The following is a 9,623-nucleotide window of genomic DNA, read 5'->3' as shown; positions in this document are numbered from 1 at the left end:
GGGGAGGGGGGGGGGAGGGGGGGGAAGGGGGGGGGGGGGGGGGGGGGGGGGGGGGGGGGGGGGGGGGGGGGGGGGGGGGGGAGGGGGAGGAGGAGGAGGAGGGGGGGGGGGGGAAACTCCATGTTGTGGGGGGAAGCGAACATCTTCCCCCCAACCTCTCTTTGAACCTTTGAGGCTGAGTGGGCAGACAGTTGAGCAGGTAGAGGCCTTTAGATACCTGGGCACAGAGATTGACACCCGCCTGTCCTTCTCCCAGCACACAGACTCTGTGTACAAGAAGGCACAGCAACGCCTGTTCCTGCTGAGGAAACTCAGGAGCTTTGATGTCAGACACGACATTTTAACAGGTGTCTATAAATCACATAGAATCTGTACTCACCTTTAACATCACATCCTGGTTCACCCTCACCTCTGTCAAAGACAAATCAAAGCTTTCCCGGATCATCTATCAGGCAAGCAAAATAACTGGCAAAAAACTGGCAAAATCAATGATCAGTACTCCACACCCAGGCAGTTAAAAGGAAAGCCAACCTCATTACACAGGATCCCACCCACCCCCTGCACAAGTCTTTCCAACTTCTGCCATCAGGCCGCCGATATAAAGTCCCTCTATCCAAGAAAAACATCCACAAAAACTCATTCATACCCATCGCCATAAACAGCTTAAATAAAAAATGAACAATGGACAAATTAACCCTGACGCATTGTCACTTTACACGTATCCACAACTTTTATCTTGTCTATCTTTACAGTTTTTAATTTTTATATTTGCTTTTAAGATCGATACACACTGTGTGTGCTCGCAGAAATCTGTGTTGTATGACTGCTTATCAGTACATTGTCCTGTCTGTATGTTGAGCCACGTCAAAGAAGATTTTCTGTTACGACAGTCAATAAAGTTTTCTGAATCTGAATTTCTGAATCTGAATGAGCCAATCAAAATGCCCGGCCAGTGAAGGAGATTGCCTATGGCAGCCCTCGACTGCCTGTAACCAAATAGTGACCCCACTCCACTGCACTACGAGTTCAAAAGAACCATGCCGACCAAGTTTTACTTGCGGAAACATTTTCAACATGCTGAAAAATTGTCCACGACCTACCTGAGGCCATGAATATTCGGGAACTTCCCTCGAGCATGAAGGAGAGTTCCAGCGACCTCATAGGACCTCCTAGGACCACGTGTCGACCATGTTGCGAGTTTGAAGGTCGAAGACACTCTTCTAAACATGCAGATTAGGTCGCCCATGTGGGACAGTCAAACTCTTTCATGCTTACCAAGATGCCCTATCTAAGCTAGTCCCATTTGCCCACATGTTGCCCACCTCCCTCTAAACCTTTCCTATCCATGTACCTATCCAAATGTATTTTAATTGTTGTTATAGCCCCTGCCTCAATTATGCCTCTGGCTGTTTGTTCCATACACACACACACCACCCTCTGTGTGAGAAATGCTGCTCCTTGGTTTCCTACAAAATCTATCCCCAAAATCCTTTGTTCTATGTTTTTTTCATTCCCCTACTCTGGGTAAAAGATTCTGTACTTTCACCCTATCAATTCCCCTCATAATTTATGCAGCTCTATAAGATCACCCCTTAGATTCCTGCATTCCAACGACTAAAGTCCCAGCGTCCCCAACCTTTCCCTATAGCTCGGAACCATTCATAAATCTTCTCTGCTTCCTATAGCAAGGGGAACAAAACTGAACAGGATACTCTAACTGCAGCGTCACCAATATCTTGTACAGGTGTTGCATAACATCCCAACTTCTATAATCAATACCCTGATTCGTGAAAGGCAACATACCAAAAGCCTGTTAATCATGTTTTGTCTTTCATTGATTAGCACCCAACAAAAGCATTTCACTGTATCATGGTACACATTACAATCAACTAAACTAAACTAATGTTGGGCACAGACATTGTGGGCTGATGACCCTGTCCTGTGTTGTATGGTTCTATGGTCTATTTTTTTCATCAACATTTGCCTTTAATGAATTCAATGAAGTTCCACGGTCAGGAAGGTGATCGTGGTCAAGTTCCCGACCGTGATCCAAACCTGCAAACTGCTTCAATTGGCAATTTGCATGCAATCACTGAAGCTATAAATATAGAACAGGAACAGGCAACTTCAGTCCACCATGTTCATATTGAATGATGCCAAGTGAACCTGCCTATGATTCCTATCCCTCCATTCCCTGCATATCCACGTGCCTATGATTCATATCCCTCCATTTCCTGCATATCCACGTGCCTATCCAAAAGCCTCATCTAAAAGCCATTTTTATATGAACTATCACAATGCTACTGAGCAACATTTTCCTTCAAATTCTATGGATTTCAACAAAGGACATTTTCAGTTTTGAACAGATAGCTCCACCAAGAGGATATGTGATTTTTTATTTTTACAGTTGACAAGATCACAAGTAGCTCGAGCAAATGAGAGTGTCAAATATTCAATATAAGTACCGTCAAGAATCTAATTGGAAAGGTCATAGGATTTAATCAATATACAATTAATCTGACAGAACCGATATCAGTGAATAAGTAAACAAAGCTAAAGTGCATAAATATTTTAAAACTTAATCTACTATTTTTTGTCAATTAAATCTGGAGTAGTTTTCCTAATTAATGGATTTGGAAATTTAAAACCATTGAATTATTGATTGTTGCTGGTGCATAAAGATGCTTACAGCATTGACTGGAACTTAAATTTATAGATGAGCAGACTTTTTAAGTTGGGCAATTTTGTAAGAGCAGAAATGTTTTATGAAACACATCAGAGAGCGTGTACAACATTCAAATACTTCATTACTTTGGAGATGGGCCAAGATTGTCTACTACGCCATGGCTAATTGAATGGTTGATCATGGCTCTTCTATCTTTCCCTCTCAACACAATTCCCCTGCCTACTCCCCATAACCCTTGATTCCCTAACCAATCAAGTATCTGTCAGTCTCCACCTTAAAAATAACCAATGACTTGGCCTCCAATAGGTGATGGGCTGCTTACCCAAAGAGGAACATGAAATGGATCGTTCAATGGCCGCTCTCCACAACAGCACAGCAAACTGTACGCAGCTAACACACATCATAATTATTAACATGCAAATCTGGAGAAAGGGCAGAGAGCTGTAATACATCAGGATCATAATATTAAGAGGTACAAGGTGGTGTTGCATGTATTCTACCTATTATAGTTTAGTTGAGCAGAAACAAGCCCCTCGGCCTTGTACATTCACCCTCTCTCTTCCCCTCATTATTTTATATACCTCTATAAGATCACAACCTCAGCCAACTGTGCTCAATATGGACTGTGTCAAAGATCCTGTTTTCATGCTAGATTTCGTGGGGAAAGGAGTAGAATTAGGCCTTTTGGCCCATCACGTCTACTTCACCATTCAATCATGGCTGATCTATCTCTCCCTCCTGACCACATTCTCCTGCCTTCTCCCCATAACCTCTGACACCTGCCCTAATTAAGAATCTATCTATCTCTGCCTTAAAAATATCCACTGACTTGGCCTCCACAGCCGTCTGTGGCAAAGAATTCCACAGCATCACCACCCTCTGACTAAATAAATCTCTCCTCATCGCCTTTCTGAAAGAACGTCCTTTAATTCTGAGGCTGTGACCTCTAGTCCTAGACTCTCCCACTAGTGGAAACATCCTCCACATCCACTCTATCCAAGCCTTTTACTATTCTATATGTTTCAATGAGGTCCCCCCTCATTCTTCTAAACTCCAGCGAGTACAGGCCCAGTGCCGCCAAACACTCGTTATAGGTTAAAACTAATACATTTCAAAACTAATCCATTATTTGCACCCTGTCATACACATGTAAAGCTGGAGTAACGGATTTGTACAGAAATTGGCTACTTTTGACACGAAGGCTGAGAATAATAGATAAATTACTGAATGAGGGATTGATTCAGATCAACTCAGCCTGAATAGGATCTGATCAAATTAACTAATCCTGTGTCCCAAGAAACGAACAAGGAACATTTCCACATAAAAACATACTGCCCCGAGGTTGAATATAATCTAGGATTTCAACAATTCTTCAATGTTATCTTTTAAAATTTGACAGGAGATACTTTCACTTGAGGCATATTACACTGTTCTATTGTACTGTATACCAAGTTTATTAAACTATGAAAACTGTTAGATGGTAGACAAAATGGATAAATGAAGAGAACATTGTCAATGGCAGAGATTATAAAACCTGCCCTCTGGGGTCAATTACAAACCAAAAAATTCTACTCTTGCCCCAATAGATTTAGTCTATACGTGTATATTGCTTCAACAAATGACAAATCAACTCTGCCCATGTTAGACTTGCAACGCTACACATTTCTCTGTATTAAATTCCATCAACCATTCCTCAGCCCACCAGGCCAATCAATCAAGATTCTGCAGCAATTTTTCACATCCGTCTTCACTATCTGCACTTTTGTATCATCTGCAAACTTGCTAATATCGTCATGTATGTTCTCATCCAAATGCAATGTTTCGTGCAAGTTTATGCCAGCAAAGTCCAATCAAGGATAGCCCGAGGGCCGTCAATGAGGAAGACCAGTAGTAGTTCAGCACTGAAAACACTGATGTTGAAAGATGGTGCCAACCTTCCTCCGTTTGCTCTGAGCTTCCCAGAGCCCATGGCCCACGGACTCAACATTCTTTGTGTCACCCCGAATGATCCATCTGCACTTGGATTTTACTTCGGAGTCACGTGAGTGACTACGTGGAGAACCCGCTCAGTGCGCAGGCGCGGCATTACGCCAGCAGTGCAACAGCGGCGGCAGCTGGAGTCAGGCTCTCCAGCTGCACTTTAAAACGGACCGTCAGGTAAGTATACGGTGCATTGGATAACAGAGGAGAGTTGCGTTTTGTGTTTTGCAGGCTTTCAGAAAACATGTCACAACGCAGAGAACTCTCAAAGAGAAGTGCCCGCGCTTTAACTCCACCAGAGGAGCGTTCCATTCCAGCGGGGCAGCAACCGGCGGCAGTGTCGCTCTCAGAGCGTTTCGCTATCCCCGAGACCGAGCCAAGCCCAGTCACGCCAGAGCCTGCACGGCGGACTGGGAAAGCGGCCAGGAAGACCAATCGGCCGGTCATCTCCGATTCGTCGGAGGGGGACATGTCTCCACCAAAGCGGAGGAGAGACAGCCGCCTGAGCTGCATTCAGCAGCTCCTGGAGGAGATGGTCCACCGGGAACAGCAGCGCTCCCGGGGAGAAAGGACAGGTACCTCCTCCACAGTGTCTTGTGCATTGCCCTTTGCTCCCTCATACCAGGAGGCTAGCATTGGTGACCAGGGCAGGGCCGGTCTTGAACAGGGGCAGGCGGACGAATTCGGGAGTATGCTAGGGGTGCAGGAACAGGAACAGCTATTGGGTGTGGTGGACCGCTTTGTAGCAACCCCACGGGCTGGAGCACCGCTGGAGCCAAAAATGGCAGCCAGCATTAACCACCTATCAAATAAACCTCTACTGGAAAAGGTGCTCGCCGAGGTGCTGGAAGAACATACAGCACCAGAAAACTGTGAGGCCCTCAAAGTAAAAAGTGTCAACAGCCAAATCTGGGGGCATGTGGGGGCACACATCCGGACCCAAGAACTCAAGCTACAGCGGATCCTAAGGCTCCTGACGTCAGCCATCACAGCCTTTGCTCGTTCCGTGGAGACGACGGAGATGAATACATGCCAGCAGGATGTGCTGGCATTAATGTGTACCACACAATTCGAGATCAACAATCTCCGGAGGGAAATCATAAGACCTGCCCTCAATCCCAAATTTGCTGGCTCACTGCTACTTGGGGAAAGATCTTAATAAAAAGCTGAAGGAGATGGATGAGGCATCAAAAACCTTCGGCCTAATGAGGGCAGGACCCGGGACGAGCAAACCAAGACCTCCGATACCCAAGCGGCAGCACCCCACGGCATCCACCAGTCGACGTCCGGAATATGGGACTGGTGAACGCTTGGGGTCCGCACCTTATCCCCAAAGATCTTTTTTAGATCAGGGCCCGCAGCGGACCCCCTGGAAAATGCGCCTCCCCCCAACATCGCCAGCACGTCGTCAGAACAGAACATTCAGGAAAATGAAAAAACAGAATCACCAATAACCATGGAGGTAGGTGGGTCTGGTTCCTACCAGCATATAGAGAATAAGGGTGCTTTACTAACAGGGGGGAGATTACACTTGTTTAAAAAAGCATGGGGGATGGTCACGAGTGACAAGTATATACTCAACAGCATTAGTGGATATAAAATTCAGTTTATATCAGAAATAACGCCGCCAGTTCAACATTGGCCCGAAAGGGTATTTTCTCCCTCCGTTAAAGAGCAACGGGAGGGACAAGCTGAACTGGTGAGACTTATCAAAAAGGGGGTCATAGAAAAGACCAAACATGAACCCTTGGAATTTGTATCCAATATATTCACCAAAACCAAAAAAAGATGGTGGATGTCGCATCATCATTGACTTAACATCCCTAAACAAGTTTGTTAAGTATATACATTTCAAAATGGAAACATTTGTGACTGCTAGACAATTGATTTCCAAAGGATACTACATGGCAAGCATTGATCTCAAAGATGCTTACTATCTAATACCCATACACAAGGATCATAGCAGATACCTAAAATTTATCTGGATGGGGCAGCTGTGGCAGTACAAAGCACTGCCTAATGGGCTCACGTCAGCCCCAAGATTGTTCACAAAAATATTGAAGCCAGCCATGGCAATATTAAGGAAACAAAAACATATTGTCATGGCATATTTGGATGATATCCTCATAGTAGGGAAAACAATGGAACTGGCTGTGGCAGCAGTCTCAGCTACAAAACAGCTCCTTGAAACTCTGGGATTCGACCTACATCCAGATAAATCTAAGTTAAATCCATCCTCTATCATGGACTGCCTGGGTTTCACAATTAACTCAGTCCAAATGACTGTTACCCTGCCAAAGGAAAAAATGATTGGATTAGCACAATCATGCAATAATTTAATGGTCAACAAAAGACCAACTATTCGACAAGTAGCAACAGTAATTGGTAAAATGGTAGCAGCATTTCCGGCTACACAATTTGGACCTTTGCACTATCAAAATTTACAAAGAGCAAAGGTACAGGCACTAAAACAACATAGAGGTCACTATGATCGTGTCATGATATTACCCACGGAAGCAATATCAGAGCTACAGTGGTGGACACAAAATGTTTGGCATAGTTTTAGTCCTATTTTACTTCGGAGTCACGTGAGTGACTACATGAAGAGCCCGCTAGTACGCTTGCGTGTTATTATCGCTACACGCATTGCAACGAGTCATTGGGGGAGGAAGGACGTTCCTCCCAAATGGCAGGTTTTTGGAAATCTGCAACAGTAGGTAAGAAAGCTTCGTTTCTTTTTTGCTTACCTTTGTTTCCAGGAAGGCTGTGGAAAGCTGGCGGGGGAGAGCTGCTATGTAGGAGCAGTCAGCCAGCAACGGCCGGTGGCATGACGCTCCAGCAGGTGTACGGGTCGCCGACAGCCGGTGGAGCACTCCGGAGCCGTCGGTTTGACGACTCGGGAAAACAACCCAGGGTCCTACAGGGTAAGGAGCGCTGCATGGGTCCGTGGGGCTAAGAGACTGGAGGTAGCAGCGAGCGGTCGGTGCCCGTGAGCACCGGGTACGCGTTGGAGCTGCTGGGCCTGCGTCGCGAGCGGCCAGTTCTCCGAGAGGACTTGCACCGCGTTGGAGCACTGCAGGCCCAATTAAGGAAGGAGCGGCGCAGTGGGGAGCACTGCACCGCGTTAAGCCACCTTACCTGCGGTTGCGAGCGGCCAGCTCCCCGAGAGGACGGGCGGACTGAACCGCGTTGGAGCACTGCAGGCCAACGGCACTACAGGGAACTCAGTGCCCGTGAGCACTGCGATGCGTAGGCACTGCGGGACCTGCACCTGCGAGAACATACCGCGTTTGCAGCGATGCAGGTCCAAAAAAGAGAAGAGCAAATCCTCGAGTGGGTAAGTCCCATAGCAGCACCTTATACAGGGCTGTATCTCACTTCCACTATTATAGGGAAGTGCTGGAGGAAAAGACAGACTTAGGGAGAAGGAAGCAGCACCTTTTCTTAGGGCTATAATCATGCTTCTCTCCCTCCAGTAGACTATTTTGTCAGAAGAGTGCTGGGGTCAAGTCTAGGGCAAACCCTGGACAGGTAAACAGATGTAAGAGCTATAATAATGAGATGATGTTTTTCTAAATCACAAAGTACATAGAGTGCATTATTGGTCTTTTCCTGATAGAAATACAGGAATACTTATGTTGTGACTGAAGGATTTAGCAGTCCAAAAAAAAAAAAAAAAAAAAAATTTACTGACAAATTCCATTCCCATCTGGGAAGTCACATGGGAATGTCTGTCTATGTTTCAGGGGGAACAACAGTACAGCTGTGAGTAAAGCTAACTGGGAAAGATCTACAAACCAGGTTAGAAGCCAGCATAGACCATATGTTTTCTATCTACTGCAGGGGCAAACATTAGCTGACACCATAGGGGTCACTTGCCACTGGGGATTGTAAATCCCTGAATGTACTAAACTAATCAATTTATGCATCTGGTTACATCCAACCGGGATTGACACGGGCCTGTGTAAACCCGAAACCTCCTAGCAAAATCTTTTTATTTGGAGGTGACCGATCTAGAAGGTCAAGGAGTTGGACAATGAAGCCAAATTGGAGCTCATCTAAACGTCCAAACATCATCCTCAAAGATATCGCCCCTATATCTGAAGATGTGTACACCCACAACACACGGCCTCGGGGATCCAGATGAAAACAGTAAAACCAGAAGGAAGCAAGGAGGTTGGTGCGAGAAGACATCGAATAAATAATTTTTGACACTCGTATCTTAAACAGTATCCGGGGATACACAATAGAATTTTACAACACATAATTTTCTAGTCCAGCTGATATATCGAGAGAGGAATATGGAGGAGAACACCAAATGGATATTGGGCTATAGTATTTGCTGATGTTTCTACACGATATGGAACACCAGATGCCGATCTACTCGGATCCAGACATAATCACCAATTACCAAATATGTCATATGGGATACAGACACTGGACATCAGCAACGGAGGGGTTTTAGCTGCATTGCAAGGGAAGAATTATTATCTACGCATTCCCTTCCTAACAAAATAGGATATGGCGCTTGACGCATCAAACATAGATCAGATCTCGGCTTTTTGGCCAAGATCAAGCATAATATCTGGGTTTTTTATCAGTTTAAATATCTGATATGTCCCTTATCTAGGGACCATATATTAAAAATAAATAAATAAATAAATATAATAAATAAATAAATAAATAAAATATACGATATATTCGTTAAGAACGGAAACCTTTTCTATTGTTAAGTATATTCGTTTTAAGAACGAAAATGGCAAGCATTGATTCAAAGGATGCTTACTATTTTCAGTACCCATAACAGGTGACCACGGACGTTATTTTATCTAATTGGATGGCTCAGCTCTAGCAGTATAGAGCACTACCTAATGTGTTTACATTAGCACCTAGGTTATTTACAAAATATAACAACCAGCCACACAATGGTAATGGCTTCTTTGGATGACATACTAAT

General features: G+C 44.8%; 1 pseudogene; it reads left to right on the top strand.

Moving 5' to 3' along the window:
* Positions 1-9,212: 9,212 nt before the first annotated feature.
* On the top strand, positions 9,213-9,326 carry LOC129694159 (U2 spliceosomal RNA; annotated as a pseudogene).
* Positions 9,327-9,623: the final 297 nt, after the last annotated feature.

The sequence above is a fragment of the Leucoraja erinacea genome, unplaced genomic scaffold, assembly GCF_028641065.1.
Source record: "Leucoraja erinacea ecotype New England unplaced genomic scaffold, Leri_hhj_1 Leri_55S, whole genome shotgun sequence".
Taxonomy (NCBI): domain Eukaryota; kingdom Metazoa; phylum Chordata; class Chondrichthyes; order Rajiformes; family Rajidae; genus Leucoraja; species Leucoraja erinaceus.
The sequence above is the reverse complement of the archived record's forward strand: the minus strand, read 5'-3'. Positions and strand labels throughout refer to the sequence as shown.